General features: G+C 44.2%; 1 protein-coding gene across 2 annotated transcripts in view; it reads right to left on the bottom strand.

The window, feature by feature from the left end:
• LOC148143696 (sulfhydryl oxidase 2-like) overlaps window positions 1-13191 on the bottom strand; it is a 565239-nt gene that overhangs the window by 201434 nt on the left and 350614 nt on the right. The gene's annotated exons all lie outside the window — the stretch shown is intronic.

Genomic DNA, 13191 nt, shown 5'->3' with positions numbered 1-13191 from the left:
CCAGATTTAATTCCATCCTCAGGGTGACTGTCTGTGTGGCGTTTGCATGTAATTCCCCGCTGTGTCTGCGTGGGTTTCCTCTGCGTGTTGCAGTGTCTTCCCAAAGTGCAAACGTGCGCATGTTTGGGCGAATTGGCCAAGCTAAATAGTCCCATAGTGTTCAAATATGTGTCGGTGTGGTGCATTAGTTAGGGGTAAGTGCAGAGTGATAGGGTAGGAAAATGTGTCTGGGTGAGTAACTCTTCAAAGGGTCGCTCTGAACTTGTTGGGCAGAAGGGCCCGTTTCCACACTGTAGTGCCTCTATGTTTCTTTGAACCTTGCTTCCAGTGGGCGCTGCTGCTCATTGAGCCCAAGACCCGCACAAACCTACGACCGCAAGACCATTGGAGCAGAAGTTAGGATATTTTGACCCATCGAATCTGCTCCACCATTTATTAGAGACAAAATAAAAAACTGCAGATGCTGGAATCTAAAATAGACAAACAGGAGGCTGGGCACAACAAGGCAGGCAGCACCAGCAGGTGGAGAAGTCAGCATTTCAGGTATTATCCCTCAGGACTGAAGAAGGGTTCTACCCGAAACGTTGACATCTCCATCAGAAATGATTTATCAGTATGTTGTTAGAACTAGAGGGCATAGGTTTAGAGTGAGAGGGGAAGGATTTAAAAGGGACCTAAAGGGAAAACTTTTCATGCAGAGTGTGGTGCGTGCATGGAATAAGCTGCCAGAGGATGTGGAGGAGACTGGTAGAATTACAGAATTTAAAAGACATTTGGTTGGGGACATGAATAGAAAGGGTTAGAGGGATTTGGGCCAAGTGCTGGCAAATGGGACTAGATTAAATAAGAATATCTGGTCCGCGTGGACGAGTTGGACTGAAGGATCTGTTTCCGTGCTGTACCTCTCTATGACTACCGGTCCTGATGTAAGTTTCGAATTTAGTAACTTTGAATAATTCAATCTTGTTGAATTCACCTCCTGGAAGGTTTCAAATGAAACCCTCCAAGCGATATGAGTTAACTACGCCGAGTTGGATAAAGTATCCCATCACGTTCAACATGAATGCACAGTTGAAGAAGTTGAAGTCAGAAGTCACACAACACCAGGTTTCAGTCCAACAGGTTTATTTGAAATCCCAAGCTTTGGGAGCATTGCTCCTTCATCAGTGCTGCTCCTTCATCACTTCACCTGATGAAGGAACAGTGCTTCGAAAGCTCATGAGTTCAAATCAATCTATTGGGATTGTCACCTGGTGTTGTGTGACTTCTGACCTGTCCACCCCCAGCACCTCCACATCAGAGTTGACGAATGAGATCAGACTTTATTCAGCATGATTTAGTGAGATATTCATCTGGATGTCCTTATGCCTGAAACATCGATTCTCCTGCGCCAAGGGTGCTGCCTGACCTGCGGTGCTTTTCCAGCACCACACTCTCAACTCTGATCTCCAGCATTTGCAGTCCTCACTTTTTCCAGGTTCATGTGGAAACTCAACACTGTCAGAGTTACAAAGAGATGCCAGTCATAGAGTACTATAGCACAGAGACAGGCCCTTCAGCCCAAACTGGTCCATGCTGACCAAAATGTTTGTCAACACTAACCTCATTTCCCTGCACTTGGCCCATATCTTTCTAAAGCTTTCCTATCCATGTATTTGTTGAAACGCCTTTTCAATGTTGTTAATGTACCAGCTTCAACCACTTCCACTGGCAGCTGTTTCCCCAGGCGAACTACACTCTGTAAATATTTTGCCCCACATCTTTTCTTCCATCTTTCTCCTCTCACCATAAAAACGCGTCCTTGCTCTTGAAATCCTTCCCCTAGGGAAGAGACAGCTACCATTAAGCCAACTCTACCCCTCATGGTTTGAAAATATTGCCTCTCAACTTCCTCTGCTCCAGTGGAAAAACATCCCAGCCTATCCAGCCTAAATTCTAATTTGATAATAATGGCAGTGATGATTTTGGCTGTGTGTGTGTCAAGGATCTCTCATTTCTAAGCCAATGCTGTGCCTCTTTAGTTCACCTGATCTTAAAACGAATGGCACCCCATTCATTTAAAATGTCCATGTTTTCTGTGTAAAGTCGGTCCTGGTCGGCAAATAGGCAGTGGTGTCTTATATTCCCGTAGACTTCTTTTGACCGGGTTCATATGCTCTGTTTTGAGATGTATGAGTAAATCTGCAGAACAAAAGATTAATGCAGCCTTTATTCATGTCTCATTATTAAAAACACTTTCTTCATTTACAGATGTGATTGAGAAGCTTCTCCCAATGAATCTTTGACTGATAACAGCATTTGTCAGGCTTTTGAAAGTCACTGCAGCTCTGTCATAGCACAGGGGAGGGCTCTTTCAGACACAACGCGTCATGTAGAAAATTCTCCCACATTAGTCGAGCAAAGTAGACGTCTTTTTAAGACATTGTGAAACTTGTAAGGGTTCAGAAAAGGTTTGGAAGGTTGTTGCCAGGGTTGCAAGGTTTGAGCTACAGGGAGAGGCTGAATACGCTGGTACTATTTTCCCTGAAGCTTTAGAGTCAGCCAGAAACATCTGTTGAATCAGAAAACATCTCTTCCTGCAGCAGCTTCAGACAGACTGCTTGCTAAAATCAAAAGCAGGGGAAAAGAATGGGACAAATGCCCTTTCATCGTAGAAGTGTTTTAGAAGAAAAAATGTCAAACCCTTTTCCCGGATTGTTGCCTTAGCCAGTATCTGTTAACCATTAGCGAAAACCTTAATCCTAGATGAATGGGAAGCCTTTTACAACCCCTCCTGAAAATAAACCAACAACGTCATCTTAAAGGAGCAACATGATCACAACAAAAAGCACTTGAACTGAAACATTTGTAACAAAAGGCTGTACAGTTAGCAGGACAGGAAAACAGGTTTTCAATTGCACCAATCAATTTAAATCAGCCCCATTGGCTACCAAAAATTTATTAAATTTAAATCCTAAAGTTTTGACAACAGGACCAATCCTATCATAAAGAATTGGCGTTCTCAGTCATCTATGTATTAGATAAAGCACCATTTAGAAAAACAGAGAAGGACATTCCTGACGGAGGAATCGGAGGAGGCATCCCCGACAGAAAATGGCGCAGAATATTCCGGAAGACACATAACCTGGTTGTAATCTGAGAGATTAAATTCTATTTTGTGTCATCTGAGTGTGACATGTATTGATTGGAAAAGCATACCAGAAGAATCTTGATTTATTCCAGAATACTCAGTAGTTAGGAAGGATTTATTCAGTTTGTTAGTAGTTTTGTTCATTTGTTCACCGTGAGAGTTGGTTAAATAAGTTGCTGATTGTCGGTTGTAAAGTGTCAGGGATTTACTTTTAACACTACAGCAGGTTACACCACTTATCACACTGACTTTACAGATTAAAGGGCAACGTGCCACTCTTTGGACGTTTCAGTTTGAGATCTTGGTGAGGGGGAGGGGGGGTTCAGCCTTCGCTTTGTAACAGTATTGATGACATTCTCTTGAATGCAATGGAGTCAATATTAATCCAAGCCTCTTGGTGTGGTTGTGGGTGAATCACCTTAATTTGGCTCCTGACTCAGAAACCGCACAGACAATCAACTGCTGAAACAATGATTTGCACTTTATTGCACGTCGCAACCACAAATAAAACCTCTCAAGTTCATTCAGCTTCACTCCCCAAACTTGGCTATCACCCAGTTGATGTCTGAAGTTAACTGGTTTTCCACCGACGGTGCCCATCTCTGGAAGTTCCAGGGGTTTGATGCAGTATTATTCTTCTAAGTACTGCTGCGGCTGCATCATTCTGGAGTTGAAGTTTGGTGGCGTTTCCTCAATTTCCAATCTGTGGTGTGACTTTTGTTTTTAAGACTCCAACATCACCTCACATTGCTGGAGACCTCAGGTCTGCAGCTTACCTTCTTATCCTTGAGGGTTAGCTGTCTGTTTGAAACAGCCTGCCCTGCAATTAACCCCTCTATGTCAGGGCTTTCCTTCTCCAGGCAGAATTAATTGTTCTTTTGTCACACCATTATTAAACAACATTATCTTGCCTGTCCCAAGAAACAACTTATTGTGTTGCCTCCTTCTTCCCATGGATGTTAATTAGCAGAAATTAAGCCATTTATCGTATTGAATCTGCTCTGCCATTCAGTCATGGCTAATATTTTTCTTAACCCCATTCTCCCTGTAACCTTTGAGCCCCTTGATACTCAAGAATGAGTGAATGGTGGAGCAGACTCAATGGGCTGAATGGCCTAATTTCACTTCCTGTGGTGTCACAGTTTCTCGTCGGCCCTTTCGTTTCTTGGTCCAGAAAGAGTTATTGTTGACTCGTGAAGTTTGGGAAGCTCTGGAGTTTACAGGTGCACACCACTCTCCTCTCTGCCTCCTCCCAGAATAACGATTCCTCCTGAGATACTGGCAGTTCTTGAGATCCCTGGATATCCAGGAATACAAATCAGTGTGTCTGGAAGTCTCTGCTGCTACCCTGGAACAGAAGGATTATGGGGAGAAAATTCAGAAATCCGAAGAGCAAAGAGACTTGGGACTTCTAGCCCAGGATTCTCTCAAGGTAAACTTACAGGCTGAGTCAGTAGTTAGGAAGGCAAATGCAACAATGGCATTTATTTTGTCAGGACTTGAATATAAAAGCAGGGATGTACTTCTGAGGATCTTTCAGGTTCCCGTCAGGCCACAATTGGAGTACTGTACACAGTTTTGCGCACCATATCTCAGGAAGGATGTACTGACTCTGGAATATGTTCAGAGGAGGTTGATGAGAAAGGTCCCAGGATTGAAAAGCTTAACATATGAAGAACATTTGAGGACTCAATGGAGTTTAGAAGATGACGAGGGAACTAATTGAAACCTACAGCATACTGAACAGCTTAGACAGAGTGGATGTTGGGAAAATGTTTCCATAGGTAGGAGAAACGAGGACCCGAGGGCTCAGCCTTCAAGTAAATGGAAGACCTTTTGGACCGGAGATAAGGAAAACTTCTTCAGACAGACAGTGGTGTATCTATGGAATTCACTGCCCCCGAAGGCTGTGAAGGCCAGATCGTTGAATACCTTTAAGCTGGGGATAACTAGTTTCTTGAGTATCAAGAGGATCAAAGGTTATGGGGAGAATGGGGTTGAGAAATTTATCAGCCATGATTGAATGGTGGAGCAGACTCAATGGGCTGAATGGCATAATTTCTGCTCCTATAATCTTATGATATGCTGATGTGTGGAGGGGTGAGAATGGGGGAAAAGAGATAAAGAGGGGAACACAATTAAAGTGAAGCTGGGTACAGATACATAGGAAATACAATAATTGAACGATAAATTTCAGACCACATAGAAGCACTCGCATACAGAGGGATCTGGCAATATAGATCTCCAAAAGTGGCAATACAGGCGGGTAACGTGATCAAGAAGGCACACAGCACGTTTGCCTTGAGTGTAAGAGTTGACGAGTTATGTTACAGCTATTTATTCCGGCCACATTCAGAATATTGCGTGCAGTTCTGGTCCCTGCACTCCCAGAAGGACATGGATGCTCTGGGAGAGGGTATAGAGAAGGTTCACTAGGACACTGCCTGGTCTGGAGGTCTCATTATGAGCAGCGAATGGGATAAACCTGGATTATTTTCACTGTGAAGATGGGGCAGAGAGATGACCTCAACAACATGATGAGACACACAGATTGACTGGACGGGGGCGGCATGGTGGCTCAATCATTAGCACTGATGCCTCACAGCACCAGGGAAACTGGTTCGATTTCAGTCCCAGGTCACTGTCTGTGTGGAGTGTGCACATTCTCCCTGTGTCGATATGGGTTTCCTCCGGTTTCCTCTCACAATCCAAATGTGTGGATTAGGGTGGAGTGGCTATGCTAAATTACCCCAATGCCCAGGGATTGGCAGGTTAAATTGGATTGTCAGTGCTTAAATTGCCCCACAGTGTTCAGGAATGTGAATGTTAGGTACATTAGTCAGGGGTAAATGTCGAGTAATAGGGGTAGGGAAATGGGTCTGTGTGGATTATTCTTTGGATGTTTGGGGTTGGGCCAGATAGTCTGTTAGATAGTCAGAGGCTTCCCCCACCCCACCCCCAGGGTGGAAAAGTCAACTACAAGAGGGCACAAGTTCAAGGCGAGAGGGGGACAGTCAGGGGGAGAATTGAAAGGGAAGATTTTTCACACAGTTGGATGGTGGATGCCTGGAATGCACTGCCAGTGGACGAAGTGGAAAGAGGCACCTTAGCAACACTTAAGGTGTATCTGGACAGACACATGAAGGGGAGGTGAATACAGGGACAGAAACCATGCATCGGCAATAAATACCAGGTCTAAGTTTGGATTAAGAATTGGCACAGGCTTGGGCTGGGAGGGGGTAGGGGGTAAAGTCAATTTTCAAAAAGCAGGGGATACCTGTATGGTGATGAAGGGGTGGGTGGAGGCTCAGGTGGTGCATAAACACTGACAAGGTCCAATTGGATTGACTGTGCTGGAGACTCAATGGGACAGAGACAAATGTATCTATTTCAGATCTCCCTGCACTTCAGCCGCTTCTGTGGACTGTTTCCGTAGGGAAGGTGCAATCCCAGGCTCAGAGAGCATCAGCCCCCACTGGAAGTAAAGTGGGTGAGAGAGCGGCCATTCAGCATAAAGGAACCCCTTTCCCCTCCCACTTCACCCACTAAACAGGGTTCAAGATGTGACTCTCAGCATCGGTAACAGCAGAGTCCAACCCGAATCCCTGCGCCATCTAACTTATGAAGTTGCTGGTGTCTCCACAAGTTGCACGACTGGGTGAAGCCCTTTCCATACACTGGACAGGTGAACGGCCGCTCCTTGGTGTGGATGCGCTGGTGTTTGCGCAGGGTGGAGGAATCGCAGAAGTCATTGCTCCACACGGGACAGGTGAACGGCTTCTCCCCAGTGTGGACACAGAAGCTGAGCAGCAGGTGATACGACTGGGTGTAGCCCTTCCCGTACACGGAGCAGGAAAACGGTTTCTCCCTGGTGTGCATCTGCTGGTGCGGCAGCAGGTGGTGTGACTGAGTGAAGCCCTGCCCACACACGGGGCAGATGAACGGGTTCTTGCTGGTGTGGACCCATTCGTGGGCCAGGAGGTGGTGTAACTGAGTGCAGGTGAACAGCCGCTGCCCGGTGTGCAAACGCCGATGAATCTCCAGCGCAAATGGCGAAGGGATACCATTCCCACACTCCCCACATTTCCACGGTTTCTCCATGGTGCAGGTGCCCTCGTCTGTCTCAGACCTGAACAATCAGTTGAAAACTTGCTCACACTGACAGCATGTGTTTGGTGTTACTGGTGAACCCTCTGATAATTGGAACACTCTCATTCAGTCTGGAAAGCTTGTACCAGTCACTACTCGGGTGTGTGGGTATGTGAGACTCTGAGTTTCCAGTCACACTGACGTTTAAAACCTAACGAAGCAGACAGACCTTCTCCCCTTTGTTTTCAAGGCCATCAATATCCACGTCCTCGTGAATCAAGTGACTGTCAGACTTTGATGTGATGTTTGGTCTGAGATTTCTGCCGCCAAATTATTCTCTTGTAATATTCCTGTGAAGTGATTGCAAAGGTCATCACAGTCAGTCCATGATAGAAAATCTGAACGTAATTCTAGTTACTGTGGAACATTCTTTCCTCTCAATCCCAAAGATCTTTGTGTAGATCTATATGTAACTGTTAACCAACAGGGTTATGGGGCAGACTGCATACCTCCACGAAGAGTTCACATGGACTCAAGTTGCTGAATGGACCTCTGCAGTGCAGTATTGACGCTCTTACTGAAGATCTACAATATGCTGCAGTACGATATTACAAGCCCAGGAACAACTGCAAAGCAGACAAGGTCTTTTCAGAAGTTGGACCATGAACTTCTGAAGCTGCTGCTTCTCTTCCTCTCCCTCTCTGAATGAAGATTGATCTTCACCCAGACTGCAACTTCTTTCCTCTGTCCAAATATTTGTGAACACATCCCTTTTTTTGAAGAATGGCATGTTTTCTGATCATCACAATTAAAGGGGTGTCTTCCCCCTGATATGCAAAGGGACAGTCAGTCAGGAGAGGGCAGGGTCACGTCTTGTGTTGTTGTGTGGAATCTGTGACAGCTGCAACAATTCATCCCAACTCCTGTACTCAGTGCTCTGACTGATGAAAGCAAGCATGCCGAAAGTCGTCTTCACCGCCCTGTCTACCCATGACTCCACTTTCTAGGAGCTATGATCCTGCACCCTTACATCTCTTGGTTTGAAATACTGCATATGAAACAGATTTGGTGCTTGTTGATATGTGTTATTATTTGGTGCTTATCTCGACTCTAATTCGGTATTTTACACTGAATGCCATGACTGATGAAGGCCAGTGTGCCAAAACTTTCTACCTGTGACTACACTTTTAGAGAACTGTGAACATGTACTCCAAGATCCCTCTGTTCCACTACACTCCTTAAGGTCCTACCATTCACCATGAAATTCCTACCTTGATTTGACTATACAAAATGTAAGACCTCACACTTATCTATATTAAACTCCATTTGCCATTAACCTTAAACCTATGCCCTCTAATTTTGGACTCCCCCACCCCAAGGGAGAAAAGCTTGCCTACTTACCCTACCCATGTCCCTCATGATTTTATAAATGTCTTTCATGTCACCCCTCAGCCTCCAAAGTTCCAGAGAAAATAGCTCCAGTCTATTCAGCCTCTTCCTGTAGCCCAAACCCTCCAACACTGGCAGCATCCTTGTAAATGTTTTCTGACCATTTCAAGTTTCGCAACACCCTTCCTGTAGCAGAAAGCACAGAATTGCATGCAGTATTGCAACAATGATGGAACCAACGACCTCTCTGAAGAGGATTTTAAAACAATATTTATAACTACAAGCAAATCAGGTTAGTTGGGCATGACTTTCCCATAGCAGTTTGTTTTGGTTGTCCTTCATTAACCTATGCTTTAAAATATATAAGAAAATGTTTTGAGGGATTGAATTATTGCTAGCTCGTCCAACATTTGCTCCCCATCCCTCATGGCCTTTGGAGTGTGCAATTGGCTACATGCTAGTAGGCAGTTGAGAGTCAACCACATTGAAGTCGGTCTGAACTCACAGGATGTGAGCGTGTGCACGTGTGTGTAGGGTTGTGAGTGGTAGATTTCCCTCCCTAAAAGAACACTTTAACAACACTTTGTAATGATTGGACAAAAACAACAGTCCTGGCAGCATCTATGAGGAGACGACAGTGTTACTGTTTTGAGTCCAGTGGCCCTTCAAAATTAGGCTGGATTCAAAACATTAACTATTTTCTTTCCACAGATGCTGCCAGACCTGCTGCATTTCCCCAGCAATTGTGCCTTTTGTTGCTGATCTCCAACAGTTGCAATTCATTGTCTTAGCCAATAATGGTTTCCTGGTTGCCAGTACAGAGACAAACTCTCACTTGCAGATCTTTTTATTCGTTGAAAATAAAGTCCACTAGCATCCATGATGGGATTTTAATTTTTGTTCTCAGAAGACCGAGAACTCTGGGCTACTTAACCAGTATCACGAGATCACAATCTTCCCTTCACTGACAGTGACATTGACAATCTTGTCCTGAATATTTTTCTTTATTCATTCGTGGAACGTGACACTTCGTCTCCCAAAAAATAACCAAGTGCCAATTCAGAGGGCAGTTAAGAGTCAACCACATGACTTTGGATCAAGAGTGACACATTCAACAAACTGGGAAAGGACTGAAGATTTCCTTCCTTAAAAAAAGGTTATTAGTGAACAAGACAGGTACTTATGACAATTGATGAGATCACCAGAGCAGCGATAAGTTTATATTCCAGATACATAAATTGATTTCAAATTGCATCGGGGCCATAGCAGCATCAATTTGAAACTCCAGATGTTAAATCCAGTAACAATGCCCAAATGCCACCAACTCCCTACAATCTCTAGGCTTCCCAACACTGTTTGGTCTGTAATTGCCAGTTGCATCCTTTTCCTCCTTACTATTTACTATTCAATTCAGCCCATTGAGTTGACTCTGCCATTTATTCAGATCACGATTATTCTGGGAAACATTTACTCCATTTTGCTGCCATTTCCCCATAATCCTCAATTCGCTTACTGATTTAAAAAAATCTATCTCAGCCTTGAATGCACGTAACAACCCAGGCTCAACAGCCCTCTGTAGTACCAAGTTCCACAGATTTACTGCCCTCAGGAGAAATTCCTATCTGTCCTAAACATGCAATCTCTTATTTGGAGGTTAAATCCTCTGGTCCCAGACTCACCCACTTTTCCACGTCGAGCCTGTCAAGTCTCCTCAGAATCTTGTACGTGACAATAAGGTTATCTCTAATTCTTCTAACTACTAATAAGCACAGGCCCAACCTATTCAGTTCTCCTCATAAGACAGTCTTTCCATACCTGGTATCATCATGGTCAACCTTCTCTGGACTGCCTCCAATGCCAATATATCTTTCCTCAGGTAAAGGGCCCTAAACTGTTCACAGTATTCAGTTGTGGCCTGACAAATGCCTTACATAGGTTCACTATAACCTCCCTACATTTCTACTCTATTGAAAAGGCCAACCTCCCATTTGCCTCCCTATTACTCACTGAAATTGGATGAAGAGATTTGTGGACGTGATTCCAAATCCCTCTATTCTAAAGCTTTCTCCATTTAATATTCAGTTCTTCACCTCCTGACAAACTGTATTACCTCATTTTCCCGTCTGCCAAGCTTTCGCTCATTTGCATAACCTGTCTATATCCCTCTCCAGATATCTAATGTCACCCTCACCACCTGCTTTCACATCAACTGTCTCTTCTGCAAATTTAGCAATAGTACTTTCACTTTACTTATCCAAGTAATTCATATATATATTGGAAATAATGTTGGCCCCAGCGCTGATCCCTGTGGTACACCACTAGTTACAAGTTGTCATCCTGAACATGCCCCTTACCACAACTGTGGTAGTTAGCCAATCCTCTATCCATGATAACATACAGCCTCCCAACACTGTGGGCTCTTTGCTTACTATTTCATGAGATGTGAATATCATTGGCTGTGCCAACAACTCTTCCCAAACTGACCTTGAAAAGGTGGTGCTGAACTGCCTCTTAAATTGCTTCACAAATATGGTGTGGACTGCAACAATGTTCAGGAGTGAGTTCCAGCATTTTGGTCAATAACAAAGAAACAATGCGATATATCTTGCAGTCGGAATCCTGTGTTCACACTTGTCTGTTCTTGGTGGTTGAGGTCATGACTTGGAAGGTGCTTTTGAAGAACGACCACTCATGCAATCAAGCCAGACTGATAGATTGTGGCCCGAGACTCTGCCATTTTGACTTCCCTCATCGATCTACATTCTTTCCAGCGAAGTTTCAGTCTCAAACCGCCACGCAATGCCATCTGTTACGGCTTAAAAGATAAGAATACACATGATTGCCAACCGTATTTTGGGTTGTATAAATCTTTGCCTGCCAGAATTATTTTCCAAAAGACTTTAATTAAACTGGGTGACTGCATGAAATGGTTTGTTGGTCAGACTATAATCATCATCCTCAATGGAGACAATGCCAGTAATACCATTGAACTCGTCTTTTTGTTTAAAAAGCACAAGTTCTTGATTTATTTTTACAACTTACTGGCATTCACACCTGCACATTCAATGTCAAACTCAGACAACATAAATGAAATTGCACTATTAATTTTCTTTTACAACAATCCAACAGATTAATTAATAATACACAGTGAATACCAAGGCTGATTAATGTGAAATTAAATTTGACTGAAAATGTAAAATCGAGATAAGAGATAACAAATGGGGGAAGGGCAGAAGGCAAGAAATGCAGCATCATAGAAGGTGATCCTCCAGGGAGTGTATTTTACCAACTACAACTGCTCAATATAAACAAACACTCTGACATGATCCTCTGGTTTTAATGTAAACCATACTCCCATACAGTAGGAACCATTTAAATAAGTTAATAGATACAAGCCTTGAGCAAATCCAGCCTCCAGCCAGGCCTCCCGCTTCTTGGAGCTCCGAGAGGGGTTCCCACTCATTCATTCAACAGGAGGCGGCTCAATTTATTGTAATGGGCACGGAAGGTACAGCGGTCGTGTCTCATGATGAGGAGGAAGCTGTTTCCTCTCATTCAACAGAAGATGACCTATTTACTAGAGGTTTTTTTTTGTGGTGCAGCTGTAGTCTCCCATAAAGACCTGAGGCTCAGGTTCAAATCCCACTGCTCCAGTGTGTGTAATAACATTACTGCCCAAGCCACGTGCCAATTGGCACAGGGATAAGAAAATTAGGGAAGTAAACACGTCAACCTGTTCAATGCTATCTGCAATCATTTCACTTCCTGTCCCATTCGTACTCCAGGGAGCCCAGCCTCGTTTCACGGAGGTTCTTTTTGAGAAGTTTAATCGGGCATTTTTGCACAAGTCAAGTTAAGAAAGCCGGGATCTCTCGCAAGACTGCGCGGAAGACAACAATTGTAATTCTTGGCGGGGAGGCTGAATTATGAATTCACTAATAGCCTCGTCTAAGCGATGGGGCAGAGCGCGCCAGTGCCTGTCTCTGTGGCGCAATTGGTCAGCGCGTTCGGCTGTTAACCGAAAAGTCAATGGTTCGAGCCCACTCAGGGGCGGTGTGTTCGCTGTTCTTCCTTCGCTTCGAAGCTGTACGCTTTTAATGGGGTCAGGAAAATGTTCCCCAAACGGAAATCTTCTCCACAAAGGGGTTTCTGAATTAAATTAATGTCCAACTGAAGGGACTGCGGATGCTGAGAAGCCGAGACAAAAAGAAAAACTCGGCAGGTTTGACAGTACCTCTCGGAGAAAACAGAATTCTGAAATGTTGTCTCTGATTCTCTTTCCAAAGATATTGCCTGACCTGCTGAGTTCCTCCTGCAATTTCTAGGTTTGTTTTTAGCGGAAAGTTCATTTCACCTTTTGGGATGAAACACCTCGACTCGCCATGTGCAGATATTTAACCATTTCGAATCACTGTAAAGTGATTGGATTCAAACAAACTCTGCGATGATTCACTCTTTCTCAGCTCTACAGGCAGACAGACCTGGGAAGTGAAGCTGTCAGTGTGGTTCTGTATTCGTGGGCCGACTGGTTAATGCGATGGACTTGAAATCCATTGCGGTTTCCCCACGCAGGTGTGAACCCT

Source organism: Chiloscyllium plagiosum, unplaced genomic scaffold (genome assembly GCF_037043375.1).
Source record: "Chiloscyllium plagiosum isolate Xiang-an unplaced genomic scaffold, Cpla_swu_hap1 HiC_scaffold_27, whole genome shotgun sequence".
Lineage (NCBI taxonomy): Eukaryota > Metazoa > Chordata > Chondrichthyes > Orectolobiformes > Hemiscylliidae > Chiloscyllium > Chiloscyllium plagiosum.
The sequence above is the reverse complement of the archived record's forward strand: the minus strand, read 5'-3'. Positions and strand labels throughout refer to the sequence as shown.